Source organism: Tamandua tetradactyla, chromosome 23, assembly GCF_023851605.1.
Source record: "Tamandua tetradactyla isolate mTamTet1 chromosome 23, mTamTet1.pri, whole genome shotgun sequence".
Taxonomy (NCBI): Eukaryota; Metazoa; Chordata; class Mammalia; order Pilosa; family Myrmecophagidae; genus Tamandua; species Tamandua tetradactyla.
The window spans coordinates 14341300-14359762 of NC_135349.1; the positions used below are offsets into that span (position 1 = coordinate 14341300).

The 18463-nt window shown below is 39.6% G+C and overlaps 1 long non-coding RNA gene across 16 annotated transcripts in view; it reads right to left on the reverse strand.

The window, feature by feature from the left end:
- LOC143667142 (uncharacterized) overlaps positions 1-18463 on the reverse strand; it is a 142311-nt gene that overhangs the window by 65476 nt on the left and 58372 nt on the right. For 13 of the 16 annotated variants that reach the window (XR_013167883.1, XR_013167885.1, XR_013167886.1 and 10 more), the window contains one exon: positions 5864-5970. The exons of 2 other annotated variants lie outside the window; for them this stretch is intronic. This is a non-coding gene — a long non-coding RNA (uncharacterized LOC143667142). Of the gene's footprint in view, positions 1-1472; positions 5971-18463 lie in introns of all 16 variants that reach the window. One more of the 16 variants, XR_013167875.1, reaches the window with a different exon arrangement.

Sequence of the window (18463 nt, forward strand, 5' to 3'; positions counted from 1 at the left end):
TAATTAGGACTCTTTGAAGATGCATTATCAGTTAATGTGTGCACTCATTTGTGACTAGGATCTTCTGAACTCCTATATAGGTGTGGCCCAACAGAGTCATAGTGGCCTTAACTCATATTACTGGAAGCCTTATAAAGAGAAGACAGAAGTCTTAGAAAGCCAGAAGGAAAGATCAGAGGCATCACCATATGATGGGAGACACAGAAGTATGCCAAAGAGCCCCAATGTTGTTAGCAAGCCAGCACCAGAACCCTACAAACTTAGGGGAGAAAGCATGGCCTTGCTGATGCCTTGATTTTGGACTTCTAGCCTTCAAAACTGAGAGACGGTAAACGCTTGTTGTTTAAGCTGACCCGTTGTGTGGTGTATGTTTGGCAAACTAAGACGGCCTCTGTACTCAAACATGCTCTAGGAAGTTGCTTCTTTAGAAAACCTGCTCTTGATCTCAAATCCTTCTCCAAATAATGTTTTCTCTTCTCTCATACACATCCAAGTTTCTACAGAGTTGTCCACCAAAACAACTTTATTTTCTCATCTTCATTTATCTTTCAATCCACTGTACTCTCTCCTCTGCTCTCACCACAGCACTGAGGTTGCTCATGCTAAGGCTACTGCCATCATGATAAATCCAATAGAGACTTCCTACCTGTCCTCTTACCCCATCTCTCAGCAGCATTTATTGAGGTAGATTATTCACTCCTTAAAATACTTTCTTTTCCATGGTTTCTGTGATGGCACATTTTCTTCCCACTAGTTTTACTATTCCTGGCTGGCACCAATTCTCACAGTCCTTCTAAACATTCTTACCCTCTTTCTCCTCTAATTCCAGGCTCTTGGCCTCTGCCAGGAGTTGCCTATTGCCTTCCTGTGTGGTGGGAAACTGCCTTTGTGTCATATCCTTCATTTCTCTCTCCTCTGGAGCTTATGTAAAAACTGTGCTCAGTCCTCCAAGTTATGCCTCCTTGGAAATCACAGATCCTTTTTTCTCTCCCCAAAATGAAAAATTCTACTTTCCAACGTTTGTTTTTCTCTGTGTTCTTTTCAAAAAGTCATCTATTTTGAAAGCAAGGCTAATCCTCAGTGTCTTTGTTCTCAGCTGTGTCTGCCTTCCCCTGAAGCAATGGGATGACTCACCTTCAGTGAGTGGAGAGGCCTGGGGCAAAACAAATCTCTGAGATTGAAAATATCCAGGATAAAGCATTATCTCAGCATCGCATAGTCCATACAACATGTCCCCTGGATATCTCAGAAGTATGACAAAACTTTACTTGCTCAAAGCTCTTGATCCTCCTCATACCCAAATCTGCCCATCTCCAATCCACCCCAACTAAAAGAATGGATCCTCAATCTCCGCAGTTGCTCAGGTCATGATCCTGGGAAACAATTCTATCGACTCTTTCTCCCTCACCCTTTACCTACCACCTGCAGAGGAGCACCAAATCTTGACCATTCTGAGACCAATTTGCTCTCACCTGGGACAACTTCTCTCCATCTCCACTCTACTGTCCAATTCCTGGCCATGGTTCTCTCTTCTCAGGATTGCTGAGATAGCCTTCTAACTGGTCTCCGGCTTTCACTCTTGCTTCTTTTTAATCCCTTCCCCACCCAGCTACCAGGTCATGCAAACACTCTACTCTATACCCCTTTATCCTTTCAATGGGTTCTCATTTTGTAAAAAATAAAATCCTTGACGTTGCCTACAAGGCTCCATGGGTTCTATCTGTTGCCACTGTTGGGGAAGTCATAGATACAAGCTCAGAAGCCAACTCCTAGTCCTCAAACCCCTACCACCACCACCATGCACACACTCTTTTCTATTGTGTGCAGATGTTTCAATTTGTTTCCATTCCACAGCCTGGGGGAGATGTTAGGTCTAATGAAAAGGCCTGCCCATTCTTTGAATTGGGTACAAGCTGTCCCATTTGCTTATCAGGGCAGAAAACTCCCATCTTGACTTGTTTCTCTTTTCAGACTCAAAGTGGGACATATGGAGCTGCCATTTACCAACCCTGACCCAAGCAGTTAGCTTTCCTGGGAGATCGGTCATAATGGGATCTCTTTCCCCACTCTTCTGGACCCTTTGTGCTGTATGTCATAAAGAGGTCATTTACTGAGAGTTTCTGCTATGCCTGAGCCTGTATTTCCATGTGCTATCCCACATGTGTAGCAACTTGCTCCACAGCCTTCTCCTCTAGACTCACAGCAGGATACTTTGTTCCAACATTGGCCTTCCCATGGTCTCTGAATTTTCCAAGCACTTTCCTCTCTGAGTCTTCACAAATGCTGATCCTTTATGTCCCCAACCCATCCCTTTGCTTTCTGTTCAACTTTCTGTCTCAGCTTCCTCAAAGAGGCTCTTCCTAAACTTTCCAGTCAAATTAAGTCCTCAGATTCCTGTCATGGTACCCATTTCTTTTCCTTCATTCCATTATTGCAATGTGTAATTAAACAGACATTTATGAGACTTAACCTGTTAAATTCTTGTGTCCCCTCTGGGTGATAAGCTCCAGAAGGGCAGGGAACATGACCGTTTTGTTCATGACCTATCATAATGCCCAATGCATAGTAGGGACCCACTATTTGCTGAATGAAATGTCTAGTATAGGAAGAATAATAAAGGAAGATGATGAACCCCTTAAGAAAAAAAATAACATGTAAAGAGTAGGCAAAGGATGAGGATCCAGCAAAGGAAACATAAAGATCAGAAAAGCAGAAAAAAAATCAGGAGAAAAAAAGAATTTGTGATTTCAAATGAGCTACCACTTGGAAGATTGAGTACAGAGGTTTCACCATATGCCCTAGACAGGCAATATCAAGTATTGGTAAGATACAGAACAACTAGAACTATTACACACTACTTGTTCTAGTTTGCTAGCTGCCAGAATGCAACACACCAGAGACAGATTGGCTTTTAATAAAAGGGGATTTATTTCATTAGTTCTTCAGAGGAAAGACAGCTAATTTTCAACTGAGGTTCTTTCTTACATGGGAAGGCACAGGTGATATCTGCTGGTCTTCTCTCCAGGCCTCTGGGTTCCAACAACTTTCCCTGGGGTGATTTCTTTCTGCCTCTCAAAAGGCCTGGGCTGAGCTGCAAGTGCTGAGATGAGGTAGGCTGAGCTGCTTTGGCTATGCTACATTGAGCTCTCTCATTAAGCACCAGCCAATTAAATCAAACATCATTCATTGCAGCAGGCATGCCTCCTAGCTGACTGTAATGTAATGATCAACAGATGAAGTTCACGTACCATTGGCTCATGTCCACAGCAACAGAACTAGGCACCATCACCTGACCAAGTTGATAACTGAATCTAACTACCACACTACTCAAACAATAAAATAGTGCAAGGACTTTAGAATATGAATTGGTGATTATCAAAGCTCAACATATAGATACCCATTGCTCCAGCAATTCCATTCCTAAATTTATACCCAAAAGAAATGCATGCCTATGTGCACAAAACAACAAGTGCAAAAATGTTTATTGAAGCACTATTTATTACAGCAAAAACCAAGAAACAACCAAATGCCCATTGATAGTAAAATGAACAAATTTTTACATATTTATACAAAGGAATACTGTGTAGTGATGAAAATGAATGAACTGTGACACACAACGAATTGGATGCATCATGCAAACGTATTTTTGTGCAAAAGAAGTCAGTCACAAAAGAGCTTAAGTGCTATAATTCTATTTGTTAAAAGTTCAAAAAACAGGCAAAACTAATCTCTGGTGGTAGAATCTAGAACAGTGGTTACCTTTGGGGAAAGTATGCAATGACTGGAATTGGACACAAGTGGGGCTCTGGTGAGCTGGTATATTCTGTTTCTTGATCTGGGATGTGGTTATGAGTCTCAGTATGTGAAAATTCATTGAGCTGACATCATGATTTGTGCACTCTCTGTTTGTTACACTTCAATTGAAGTTTTCTTTAAAAAAAAAAAGCAACCTGGTAGTCTTCTATTTAGATTGCTTAGCAGTGCCTAAAATACATTACTGCTGAATCTTTTCAGGAAATGGTAGTGTCAGTGTATATGCCTCTAAGTGTGCATGTATGTGCGGGTGTTGAACATTGAATATTCTTCAGGGATGCAGTCAGGTGAAAGGAAACATCAAATTTATTATGCTCTCTTAAAGAACTTGGCTTATATACTACAGTGTTTCTATAAAAGATTCCCAATTCGGTGTAAGTCAATCTACTTGCATTGTTAGAAGGATCTTATGTAACTCCAACCCTATACCACATCTGTCAAGCTCCGTTTTTATGCTCTACTTTTATTCAGTAAATCATTCAATCACTGAGCATTTTTCTGCACCAACTCTTTTGAGGGGTAGTGGAAATTCAGAGAAATCTCTCTATCTCCCTTTCTTGTCTTTAATCTTAGGGCCTGAGGAATTCAGGTTGGCTGCTTGCCAAGAGGACCTAAGCCCAGAAACAGGATCTGAAGCAATCAGGCACAGGTCAGGGAATTGGTGCAGAGATGGTTCAGGTGAACAGTGGGGAAGCAAGATAGTGGTGGGCGATGTCCCCAATGGACTCACCTATAAGGGGTGTGCTGTCTCTAGAAATCTTAACTAAAAGTCTGATGGCTTCTTATTATCACCACACACCAACCATGGTGGACTGAATTACACACTACAACAAGCACATGTTCTTAATCTTAATCCACATCCCTGGGGGTGTGAGCCCGTTATAAATAGGACTTCTTGAAGAAGTTAATTTTAGCTGAGATATGGCCCAAGAGAAACGGGATGGGTCTTAATCCAGGTTTCTGAGGGCTTTATAGGGACAACCAGGCAGTAAAAGAATCCAGAAAGGAGTGAACTGCAGCATGAGATGGGAGGCAGAGACATGACTCAAGGCACCCCAAGGATTGCCAACAGTCAACACCAGGGCACCACAGATCTCAGGGAGAAAGCAAACCTTACTAATTTCTTGATTTTGGATTTCTAGCCTCAAAGCCATGCACTAGTCAACCCTGTTGTTTAATCCAACCGATTGTATAGTATTGTCACAGCATCCTGGCAAACTAAGATAGCAGCAATCTTACAGCATGTTTGTAGTAAAACAGTCCTCCCTGCTGGCGAAGACTTTGCCCACCAACCCCTGCTCAGGCCCTGCACAAGCTCAGAAAAAAGCTGTCATGTATGTGAAGGTGTTAAGAGCCCATTTCCATTGGTGACTGGAGATGGGCATGCGGCTGGGTGAGAAAACCTTGTTTTCAGGGAAGGAGGCTCTTGCAGCAGGTTATCTGAAGACAAGATGACTGGTTCTTAATACTGATACAGGGTAAGAAGTTTCACATCCATGTTAAACCTGCCCTGAAACATCGTTCACAGACCATATTACACATAGGCAGAGATGACTCAACTCTCGGCAGCTCTATATCTGGGAAATAGCATCCCCATTAAACCAGGCACCGTGACATTTTGGCGTATGTGTTGGTAAGGTTCTCCATGTTAAGTAGCTTTACAAGTTGTTATTAGAATCACGTTAGCTCAGCACTACAGCAAACGTCCCATGTCCACAGATGATTCTTTCCAAGAAATCTATCAGCTTGCTTTTCTTCCCTATTCCTTCTGAATAGCAGCTGACAGACAAAAGAGAACTGGCTGGGGCCTTTGATGGCAATGCCAATAGAACAATTGCCCTGCTTGTGGCAATCACCCTCTTTGTTCAGCCAGGAGAATGCTGAAGCTGTTGCTTATTGGATCCAGTGTATGTGGGTGGCCCGAGTAAGGTGCATTTGGCAGCCAGATGTAGATTCCGGGTAGTATGAGCTAACTGTCCACATAGCTAAACCTTGGGACTTGGCTGGAACTCCCCTGGCCAGTGCAATCAGGGAGACCAGATGGACTCACCTCCTTGTCCTTTGAAGATGGCGTCTTTTATTTAACTAAAGAGAAGAGGCAGCCAACCATCTGACCCGGAAAGCATTCTTGGGCAGCCCGCTTCTTTCTGAACATATCTAAGAGAAAGGGAAAGTTTGTTGCTGTAAGGAAATTGAGGGAGATCCTTTGCAAGCCACTGGGGTGGGTGCAAAATCATACTTACAAATGGGTACCAGAGGTTCTACTAACCATAGGGAGTTTCTGATTTATTTTCCTGGGATAGTTCTGCTTACAAGGCAGATGACACGTCAGGGAATTTGTCACCATTTTCAGGGGCTTCTGTGTTGTTGCTGCCACTACTGCTATGGCTACTACTGCCACCACAGCTGTTGGAGCTGCTTCTGACAACCCTCCCTGGAAGAGCAACTGACCAAAGCTGGGGCTTGGACACTGAGGCTCTGTTTGCCCTACTCCTGCTGGAGCCACTCTCAGGTGAGGTATCTGAGTTATCATCACAGTCCCATGAGGATCCAGCTGTACCTGAGGTGGGCCACAACATAGAGAGCTCCTGTCCTGCTCATACTGGACACAAGTTTCCTCTAAAATGCAGGGAGAGCTACTGGACCCTACCAATCAACAAATCCACGTAGAATCCACCAGTCACCATGTGCTTTAAGATTGTCCCTCCAGTCTTTTTTCCACAGTGCAGATTCATACTCTCTCTGGCAAATTACTTCAATGGTCTATCAAGCTGGAGGTTCTTAGTTTCCTAGGCTGCTCTAGCAAATACCATGAATTGGGTCTGCTTCAACAATGAGAATTCATTTGCTCACAGTTTTAAAAATGTCCAAATCAAGGCATCAAGGCAATGTTCTCTTCTCAAAGACCGATGTTCTCAGGCTGGCTGATTGCCATCCTAGCTCCTCTGTCAGATGGCAAGGCTCATGGCAGTGTCTGAGCCTTTGCTCTTAGGATTCACTGATTTCAGCTTCTTGCTTCCATGGCTCTCTCTCTCTCGCTCGCTCTCTCTCTCTCTCTGTATTCATTCAGGACTCCAATGGATTAAGACCCATTCTGATGAGGTGAGTCACACTTTAACTGATGTAGCCTCATCAGAATGTTCCATTTACAATGTACTTATATCTCCAGGAATGGATTAGATTTAGGAAAATGTTTTTTCAGGGTACGTACAGCTTCAAACCACTATAGATGTCATTCCCAGTTTGGGTGAGGTTTCATCTCTAAACATAAACTCTTTGCTTATAAGGCCCTCTCTGGGATGCTACTCAACTGATAGCTGTTGGGATGAAGGTAGAGGTTGGGGAGTGCAGAGCCACCATGCATGTGTACAGGTTGTGCACCGCACATAGTCTTCCAGCCAAGGAGGTAATGAGAGCTGAAATACAGTTATCAGTTTCTATGGAAATGCAGTATCTCTGTTTCATCAGCAGCGAATAGAAGTGCAAATGCCAATGTTTGACAATTTTTGTTATACATGCCTTAATCAATGCACCTCTTCTTTTAAAGAACTGTAACCCTCTCAGTTCCAACCTCATAGCTCTAGTGGGAGTTGCCAGTCTTTGTAACTTAGTACCCAAACACCTAGCCTCAGAGGTGGACACATGACCCAAGCTGAGATAATCAGAGTCCTACCCGAGGGTTTTCAGCTAAGGAAAAAGATTTCTTCCTCAGTAAGGCTGAGCTGGAAGAATGTGTGTGGAAGTACCGATGGCCATATTTCTCACCATGTGGAAGAAGCTGGGGTGCAGTAAAGGTCAATGAGGCTAACATGTAAGGAGACAGAGAAAAGAAATGGAGAGAGTCTTCAGTGACCCTGGAGTCCTGTCTTGGGCATCCCTGAGACCACCAGGGACAATCTCCTTCACGCCCCTGCCCCACCTCACCCTTTTCCCAGTTGTGTTTCCTGAGCCAACACACCCCTCTTAGCCTCTTCTAGTTTGTTTTGAGCTTCAATTGCTTGCAACCAAGGAAATGCTGATAAATACAGTGCCCGAAAAAATTCTCCTCAAATACTAACTCTACTGGGAAAAGAAACTAGTATTCAAGCTGGTTATAAGCTGGGAGACTGTACATATTATATCTTTTTAATTATCTTACAACCTAGCAGTAAGTGCTATTAGACTCTACAACTTTACAAATGAGGAAACGGAAACTCAAAAGGTTGAGGAACTTTCCAGAAATCTCATAAATTGTTTTATAAATCTCCTACAAAGTGAATTTTGTTACATAAAATAGGAAACAAAAAGCTATAAAATATTCACTACCTCTTATGGGAAGGCCTTTTTTTCAGGAACAGCCTTGGCATCAGTCATCTCAGAAATTCCCAAACTACTTCAAGGTTCTTCAGTAGATTCCTTTTGGCTTTTAACAAAATCATTATATTTATCTCATTTATAAAACACCCATTTAAAAAAATCCTAATTAAAGAATGCATTTTTTTTTAATTTGGAAAATATAAAGCCAGTGGGAAATGGTAAAAGCCCACATTTTAAAAAAAACACATAAGCACTGTATTTCTTTGGTGTATTTCCTTCTAGCGTTTTTCAATACAAAAATTTTTAAAGAATTATTAAGATATAATACACATATCATTACCACACAAGTCACTCAATTGTACAATTCAGTGGTTTTTAGAATATTCAGAGTTGTGCAACTATCTCACAATTTTAGAAGATTTCCATCATACTCGTACCCATTGGCAGTCACTCCGCATTTTCCCCAGTCTCCACTCTCAGCCATAGGCAGCCACTAATCCACATTCTATCTCTAGATTTGCCTATCCTAGACGTTTCATATAAATCCAATATGTGATCTTTGATGACTGGCTTTTTTCACATAGCATAATGTTTTCCAATATTCATCCATATTGTACCATGTATCACTATTTCATTCCTTTTTATTTTTTCATAACTGTAAGCCCATTTATTTAGTCAGTCAACAATATTTTCTAAAGGGTTCATTGTTCTACGAATCTAGTGATGAATAAGATAAACGTGTTTGTTCACAGTGCGATACCCTAGTGGGGCACAAACAAAGTGAACAAGGAAACAAACAAATAAATGAACAAGATAATTTCAGTTAGTCATGTGTACTTTGATAAGGACTAGTACGACTTGAGGCAGAGAAAGGGTGCTGCTTTAAAAAAAAAAAAAAAAAGACCTTTGGAGAAGGTCTTACTGAGAATGTGATATTTGAGAAAAGCCTAGATGCTGGATCTAAAGGAAGAACGCCCAGCCATGGGGCAGTTCCAAGTCAAAGAACAGCTCTATGGATTGATAACGCTATAATTATCTCCAAACTCCGGATGTGTCTTTAGAACATTTCTTCAATACTTCTATTGTGTACTGATAAGCTTCCTCACTTGAATTGCTATAGGATATTCAAAATCTCCTGCATCCTCTTTTAGAATGTACCCAGTCTGTGTCTTCCTCTCTCCCAACAGGTAAAGTAGTCTTTAAAAATACATATATAGATATTACAAAAAAAGAAAACTACAGACCAATCTCTCTAATGAATACAGATGCAAAAATCCTCAATAAAATTCTAGCAAATCGTATCCAACAACACATTAAAAGAATTATACATCATGACCAAGTAGGATTCATCCCAGGTATGCAAGGATGGTTCAACATAAGAAAATCAATTAATGTAATACACCATATCAACAAATCAAAACAGAAAAATCACATGATCATCTCAATTGATGCAGAGAAGGCATTCGACAAGATTCAACATCCTTTCCTGTTGAAAACACTTCAAAAGATAGGAATACAAGGGAACTTCCTTAAAATGATAGAGGGAATATATGAAAAACCCACAGCTAATATCATCCTCAATGGGGAAAAATTGAAAACTTTCCCCCTAAGATCAGGAACAAGACAAGGATGTCCACTATCACCACTATTATTCAACATTGTGTTGGAGGTTCTAGCCAGAGCAATTAGACAAGAAAAAGAAATACAAGGCATCAAAATTGGAAAGGAAGAAGTAAAACTATCACTGTTTGCAGACGATATGATACTATACGTCGAAAACCCGGAAAAATCCACAACAAAACTACTAGAGCTAATAAATGAGTACAGCAAAGTAGCAGGTTACAAGATCAACATTCAAAAATCTGTAGCATTTCTATACACTAGTAATGAACAAGCTGAGGGGGAAATCAAGAAACGAATCCCATTTACAATTGCAACTAAAAGAATAAAATACCTAGGAATAAATTTAACTAAAGAGACAAAAAACCTATATAAAGAAAACTACAAAAAACTGCTAAAAGAAATCACAGAAGACCTAAATAGATGGAAGGGTATACCGTGTTCATGGATTGGAAGACTAAATATAGTTAAGATGTCAATCCTACCTAAATTGATTTACAGATTCAATGCAATACCAATCAAAATCCCAACAACTTATTTTTCAGAAATAGAAAAACCAATAAGCAAATTTATCTGGAAGGGCAGGGTGCCCCGAATTGCTAAAAACATCTTGAGGAAAAAAAACGAAGCTGGAGGTCTCGCGCTGCCTGACTTTAAGGCATATTATGAAGCCACAGTGGTCAAAACAGCATGGTATTGGCATAAAGATAGATATATCGACCAATGGAATCGAATAGAGTGCTCAGATATAGACCCTCTCATCTATGGACATTTGATCTTTGATAAGGCAGTCAAGCCAACTCACCTGGGACAGAGCAGTCTCTTCAATAAATGGTGCCTAGAGAACTGGATATCCATATGCAAAAGAATGAAAGAAGACCCATCTCTCACACCCTATACAAAAGTTAACTCAAAATGGATCAAAGATCTAAACATTAGGTCTAAGACCATAAAACAGTTAGAGGAAAATGTTGGGAGATATCTTATGGATCTTACAACTGGAGGCGGTTTTATGGACCTTAAACCTAAAGCAAGAGCACTGAAGAAGGAAATAAATAAATGGGAACTCCTCAAAATTAAACACTTTTGTGCATCAAAGAACTTCATCAAGAAAGTAGAAAGACAGCCTTCACATTGGGAGACAATATTTGGAAATGATATATCAGATAAAGGTCTAGTATCCAGAATTTATAAAGAGATTGTTCATCTCAACAACAAAAAGACAGCCAACCCAATTACAAAATGGGAAAAAGACTTGAACAGACACCTCTCAGAAGAGGAAATACGGATGGCCAAGAGGCACATGAAGAGATGCTCAATGTCCCTGGCCATTAGAGAAATGCAAATCAAAACCACAATGAGATATCATCTCACACCCACCAGAATGGCCATTATCAACAAAACAGAAAATGACAAGTGCTGGAGAGGATGCGGAGAAAGAGGCACACTTATCCACTGTTGGTGGGAATGTCAAAGGGTGCAACCACTGTGGAAGGCAGTTTGGCGGTTCCTCAAAAAGCTGAATATAGAACTGCCATACGACCCAGCAATACCATTGCTAGGTATCTACTCAAAGGACTTAAGGGCAAAGACACAAACGGACATTTGCACACCAATGTTTATAGCAGCATTATTTACAATTGCAAAGAGATGGAAACAGCCAAAATCTCCATCAACAGAAGAGTGGCTAAACAAACTGTGGTATATACATACGATGGAATATTATGCAGCTTTAAGACAAGATAAACTTATGAACCATGTAATAACATGGATGGACCTAGAGAATATTATGCTGAGTGAATCCAGCCAAAAACTAAAGGACAAATACTGTATGGTCCCACTGATGTGAACGGACATTCGAGAATAAACTTGAAATATGTCATTGGTAACAGAGTTCAGCAGGAGTTAGAAACAGGGTAAGACAATGGGTAATTGAAGCTGAAGGGATACAGACTGTGCAACAGGACTAGATACAAAAACTCAAAAATGGACAGCACAATAATACCTAATTGTAAAGTAATCATGTTAAAACACTGAATGAAGCTGCATCTGAGCTATAGGTTTTTGTTTTGTTTTGTTTTGTTTTGTTTTGATTTTACTATTATTACTTTTATCTTTTTTTCTATATTAACATTCTATATCTTTTTCGGTTATGTTGCTAGTTCTTCTAACCAATACAAATGTACTAAGAAATGATGATCATGCATCTATGTGATGATGTTAAGAATTAATGATTGCATGTGTAGAATGGTATGATCTCTAAATGTTGGGTTAATTTCTTTTTTTCCGTTAATTAAAAAAAAAAAAAAGAGAAGGGATAATTGGAGATGAAGGGATACAGACTGTACAACGGGACTGGATATAAAAACTCAGAAATGGACAGCACAATACTACCCAATTGTAATGCAATTATGTTAAAACACTGAATGAAGCTGCATGTGAGGTATAGGTTTTTTGTTTTTGTTTTTTTTGTTTTTTTTTCTTTCTATTATTGTTTTAATTCTTATTCTGTTGTCTTTTTATTTCTTTTTCTAAATTGATGCAAATGTACTAAGAAATGATGAATATGCAACTATGTGATGTTATTAAGAATTACTGATTGTACATGTAGATTGGAATGATTTCTAATTGTTTTGTTAATTCTTTTTTTAATTAATAAAAAAAAAAAGTCTAGGAAAAATACATATATATATTTCCATGTATACTTCCTAAGAACAAGAATATTCACTTATGTAACCACATTAATTATAAAATTCAATAAATTAGCATTGATATAAAACATACAATCTCTATTCCAACTGTGCTGGTTTGAAATGATGTATGTACCCTAGAAAGCCATGTTTTAATCCTAATCCCATTTTGTAAAGACAGTTCTTTCTTCTAATCCCTATTCAGTATTGTATGTTTGAAACTGTAATTAGATCATCTCCCTGCAGATGTGATTTAATCAAGAGTGGATTAGATAGGGGCATGTCTCCATCTATTTGGGTGGGTCTTGATAAGTTGCTGGAGTCTTATAAAAGAGGAAACATTTTGGAGAATGACAGATTCAGAGAGAGCAGAGCAGAACGACATAGCCATGAGAAGGAGAGTCCACCAGCCAGTGACCTTTGGAGATGAAGAAGGAAAATGTCTCCCAGGGAGCCTCATGAAACAGGAAGCCAGGAGATGAAGCTAGCAGGTGATGACATTTTCACCACATGCCCTTCCAGATGAGAGAGGAACCCTGACTGTGTTCACCATGTACCTTTCCAGATGAGAGAAAAACTCTGACTGTGTTCACCATGTGCCTTCTCACTTGAGAGAGAAACCCTGAACTTCATTGGCCTTCTTGAACCAAGGTATCTTACCCTGGACGGATGCCTTTGATTGGACATGTCTATAGACTTGTTTTAATTAGGACATTTTCTCAGCCTTAGAACTGTAAACTAGCAACTTATTAAATTCCCCCTTTTTAGAAGACATTCTATTTCTGGTATATTGCATTCTGGCAGCCAGTAAACTAGAACATCAATTTTTTCAATTGTCCCAATAATGTCCTTTTGAACATCTTCTCCTCCAATGGAGGATCATGCATTGCATTTAATTATCACTGTCTGTTCAGTCTTTCTTCTAATTGTTAAAACATAGTGATGCCATTACTCTTATTTAGGTCTTACTTTATTTCTGTTATTTTACAGTTTTCAATGTAAAAGTTTTAAATTTCTTTTCTAATTTATTTCTGTATAGTTTACTTTTTTCTGATACTATTATACTATTATAATGGCATTGTTTTCTTAATTTCATTTTGTGATTGCTCATTACTGGTGTACAGAAATACAATTGATACTTTGTATATTGATCTTATATCTAATTAATATTATTGAATGTGCTGGTTTGAAAGGATTACGTGCCCCAGAAAAGCCATGTTTTAATCCAGATTCAATCTTGTGGGGGTAGCTGTTTCTTTTAATCCTAATTCAGAACTGTAGGTTGATGTTGCCATGAGATGTTAGGAAAGCCAGAACTTGGAGAGAGTCAAAGGAAGACAAGAGACAAAAGCCAGCCCTGGAGAAGCAAAATGAGGAACCCCCACAGGGACAGAGGTTTTGAAAGCACAGAGCCCAGGAGCAAGGGACCACGTGACTACCCAGCTAACAAACGTGCTCCTGACCCATCAGCATTTCTTGAGTGAAGGTAACCTCTTCTTGGTACCTTAATTTGGACACTTTCACTTCCTTAAAACTATAAACTCGTTATTTATTAAATTCCCTTATAAAAGCCATTCCATTTCTGGTATATCACATTCCAGCAGCTAAGAAACTAACACATTGATGTATTTGACTTTGTGTCTGCTGTTTTATTTTTAGTTATCTGTATGTCTCGTGTCTTTTTGCTCTTCCGTTCCTCCTTTACTGCTTTCTTTGCATTTAATATTTTTGTTACTTTTAGTGATTTTTTTCACCACATATATTTTTAGTTATTTCCTTAGTAGTTGCTTACCATATACATCTTAATTTATCAAAATCTACTTCAGATTTACACCATTTACTCCTACTGAAATATAAAAATGTTATCTCTATACAGATGTACACCCTCTTTCCCTTTTTTATGCTATTATTGATATACATATTACATCTCTATATATTACAAATGCAAGAATACTTTTTTTTTTTTTACATGGGCAGGTACCAGGAACTGAACCCAGGTCTCTGGCATGGCAGGTGAGAATTTTACCACTGAGCCATCACTGTACCACCCAAGAATACATTTTTATAAATATTATTTTATATGATTTTATGTTTTTAAAATAAACCCTTTTCCCATTTGGAGTTCGTTGAGCTTCTTAGATATGTAAGTTAATTTGCTTCATTAAATTGGGGTAGTTTTTATTATTTCTTCTAATATTTGTTCTGCTCCTTTCTCTTTCCCCTCTCCCTCTGCTATTCTCATTATCTATATGTTGGTGCACTTAATGGTGTCCCACACTTCTCTGAGTCTCAGTCATTTATCTTCATACTTTCCCCCTCTGTTCTTTGTATTGCACAGTCTCTCTCATTATATCTTCAAGTTCATGGATACTTCTGCCAGTTCAAATCTACTTTTGCATCCCTCTGGTGAATTTTTCATTTCATTTATTGTACTTTCAAACTCAGAATTTGCATTTTGTTCTTTTCTTTATAATTTGTATCCTATTGGTATTCTCTATTTAATGAGACATTTTCATCGTATCTTCCTTTACCTCTTTAGATATTATTTTCTTTAGTTCTTTGAATGTATTTATAATGGCTGCTTCAAAATCTTTGCCTGTTAAATTTGACATTTGTGCCCTCTCACACATAGTTTCTTTTGTTTGCCTTTTTCCTCATATATGGGTCACATTTTCCTATTTTTTTTACATGTCTCATATTTTTTTTTTCCTGAAAACTAGTCATTTTTGGTAATATATTCTAGCAACTCTGGATACTGATTACCACCACCACCAGGACTTGTTGTTGTTTGCTTGCTTCTTTGTTCAGTCATTTGTTTGCAGTGCATTGCTTCTCATTTTACTAATCAGAGGGTGCATCCTTGGGTATGAAACAGTCACCTGGATGAAAGTGGTTTTGGCAGGGTTTTCTTCAATCTCTCTGATCTCTTTGTTATGCTATTTTCTTCCGTACATTTCACACTCATCTATTCAATTCCACTAATTGCCAACTGATTGCCCATTTTCAACAATGCTTCCAGGACATAAATTGCTTCACAGTCTGATCCAGTTAAATTCAGGCCCCTTTGCAGGAATAGATTTTGAAGCCAGTCTTTGAGGTTTGTTCTAATAATATTTATTAGCTGTCTCTTTCCCTGGTTCTCCCTGGTAAGCTTGTGGCTAGTTTACTATTAAACTTGAGTTTCCTCATACCATGCCATCAGTTCCCTTGGAGAGAGCTTTGGAGTTCTCTATTCTTACAAACTGCCTCTCCCCCAGGTCAAACCACTGTGACATTGCTCTGGACCTGGGAATGGGGACAGTGGCCCAGTTTTCTTGGGGTGACACCCTTACTTTATGAGAAAGGTGTGGGGCAGGGGTGTGTTAACTTTTGGTCTTCTTGGCTTGCCTCCTCCAATATGGGATCTTACCCTATGAGCAAGCTAAGCTGAGGGTAATCATGGCCCCAGTATTTTCAGCCTGCCACACCTGGGGTAGAGTTTCTGCCCTACAAGAAGGCCTGGAGGAAGAGAGCCCCATACCTCTCAGTCACCTTTGCCTAGACTAGAACTTCTGTAACATGGCACTGGGGGTGGGGGGAAAGGAATGCTTGTGGCCTGCCCATCCCAGGGAGATACTGTTGCCCTCAACTAAAATTTGAAGGATAGAAAAATCTGTGTTCTTGGCTGCACCCACCCAGATGGAGCTTTCATCACACTGAGCTGGAATGAATGTGGGGAGGGATCAGGCTGGTGGCTTAAATGACACAGTCTCTCACTGTTCTTATTGAGATTGAGTAGATTTTCTTGAATAAATGTTTCTTTGTTTTGCTGTATGCTCTTAGGACAATTTCCAGGTAAAGCCTCTGGAATGGCTGGTTTTAATGGTAGTTTTAAAAAATATTCTCATCTGAAAATATAGAAAAAATATTTTCTCCACTGGAAGAGAGTCTGCAGAGCTCCTCATGTTGCCATTCTATAAGTTGTCTCCAGTACACATTGTTTTTGCATGTTTGCATAATTTCACACCCTTCTCTTTTCTCAAGAATTTTCTATATTATTACACATTCTTCATGAACATCATTTCTAATTATTGAATTTTTAAAACAAACTTTTTATTTTAGAATAGTTTTAGATTTATAGAAAAATTGTGAAGATAGTACAGATTTACCATATACCTGATACCCAGTTTTCCCTATTACTAGCATCTTACATTAGTCCATGCTCCATGTTGGTTTGTTTCTAATTTTGCATCATTATAAGTAATGCAGTGAGGGACAAATTTATGTACATATTCTTTTTGGTTATTTACATGGGATAGATATTTTTCAGAGGCATAATTACTTGGTCAAAGGATTCTGAGACATATTTGACTCTCTAACATTAAAGTTGCTTAACTTGAATCTCTTTTCAAAATTTTGCTTGACATGAGGGTAGTAATTTATGATTCTAGATTTATTCAAGTTTAAGGTTTGCCTTTTAAGCATGGTCTCTAGCAAAAGATGATCATGAAACTGTTTGTTTCCAAGAATTGATTGAAGTCCTTAGTACAAGATGATCTTGAAACCCTTGGGCAGACTTGTTCAAGCTTAACCACAATAGTCACCCTTTTTACTGACCCAGGTTAATCATGATTAAATATATCGAAGATCAGTTAGCCATCCAATTTTATTGCCAAGATAGAAAATCAAATAAAAGTTAATTAAATTTGGTTCTATGTGTAGCAGAATCATTGGTCTAGAGTAGTCATTTGTGAGGGCTGCCACTAAGCATTCAGATGTAGGAGTCAAAAATCTCAAACCTTAAAATCCGACATGCTTAGCCCCAAGTGCTCATATATGTGTCTGCTGCAAACATTTCACCTTTCCTCAGTTGACAAGACAAAGGGTAAAGGAGGGTAGAAGATTAACTACCTGATAACCATTCACAGGTAATCTGATTTAAGAAAAGGAGGCAGTAAATCATTGAAGGCATAAAACCACCTTTTGGTAGTTAGGTCAGACTTACTGCCAGGTTGACTCTGGCCAGAGTGAAGTTGCTGGGGGCTCAGAGCACAATGTACTTTCTGAACTAGAGTTTGAGAGCAAAGTCCTCGTACTGCTTTTTCATCTCCTGCCAGGAAAAATCTCTGTGAGTAGTGCATGGGCAAGTTAGAAAGCTCCTAAGACTCATTTCTTGAACTTTAATCAGGATTAGGGAACCTTTTGCAAGCTGTGGGCTGGGTGAAAGAGGGGAAGACAGCATGAACTCTGGCCAGATCTAAAGATAGGAAACTGGGGGCCAAAGGGGACTTTGGCCATTGTCATTTCTCACCAGCCCCTTGTCATCGGGAGGATGGGGAGCCCAGCCAGGACCAGGGACGGTTTTCGGTCTCCCTCTGTGAATTAAAGTCAGACTCACTGCCTGATCTGTAATTGAGAGGCAAGGAGGGAAGAACCTGAGTCTCTAGAAGAGCTCAAGTAAGGGAATCCTGCTCCTGGGTGGTTAAGGTGGACAAAGTAGGACTAAAAGATATTGCTCCCAGAAGGTAATAATGATTAGAAACTACCTAAAGAAGAGGGGAGAACCCATTGGCATTTCTTATTTTAATCCCCAAGGCTTCTCAGGTTTCAAATTTAGAATACAAATGATGTCACATTAGCAGGTAAGCACATGTTTGTAGTGCAAGGTCCCACCTGCTAAAAGTCAGACTTCTCACTCCTTTTGCATTCCCCTCCCCATTAGGATCCCTCTGGAGTGTTCAGAAGACTTTCTAGGTGCTCCCGAGGGAGTCTGGCCCACTGCCTGGGCCCTGCTCCAAACTCTGACCTCCGTCTCCCCCTCTGGCTAAGAGCTCTGGCAATCTGCTGAGGCGGCCGCCCACAGGCAAGACTGTTCTGGGACATCCTGTTACTCCATCAAGGGAACCAAACAGCATTTTGTCACTTGTTTGGTCTGGGGACTGGGTGAAATGAAGAGATTCAGGCAAAGAGTAAGCTGGAGTTCACAGACCAGACAGGCCAGTACGTACTGCATTTTTATGAGCACAAGTCCCCAGCAAAGTGGCACTTCCTAATAATTGCCTTTG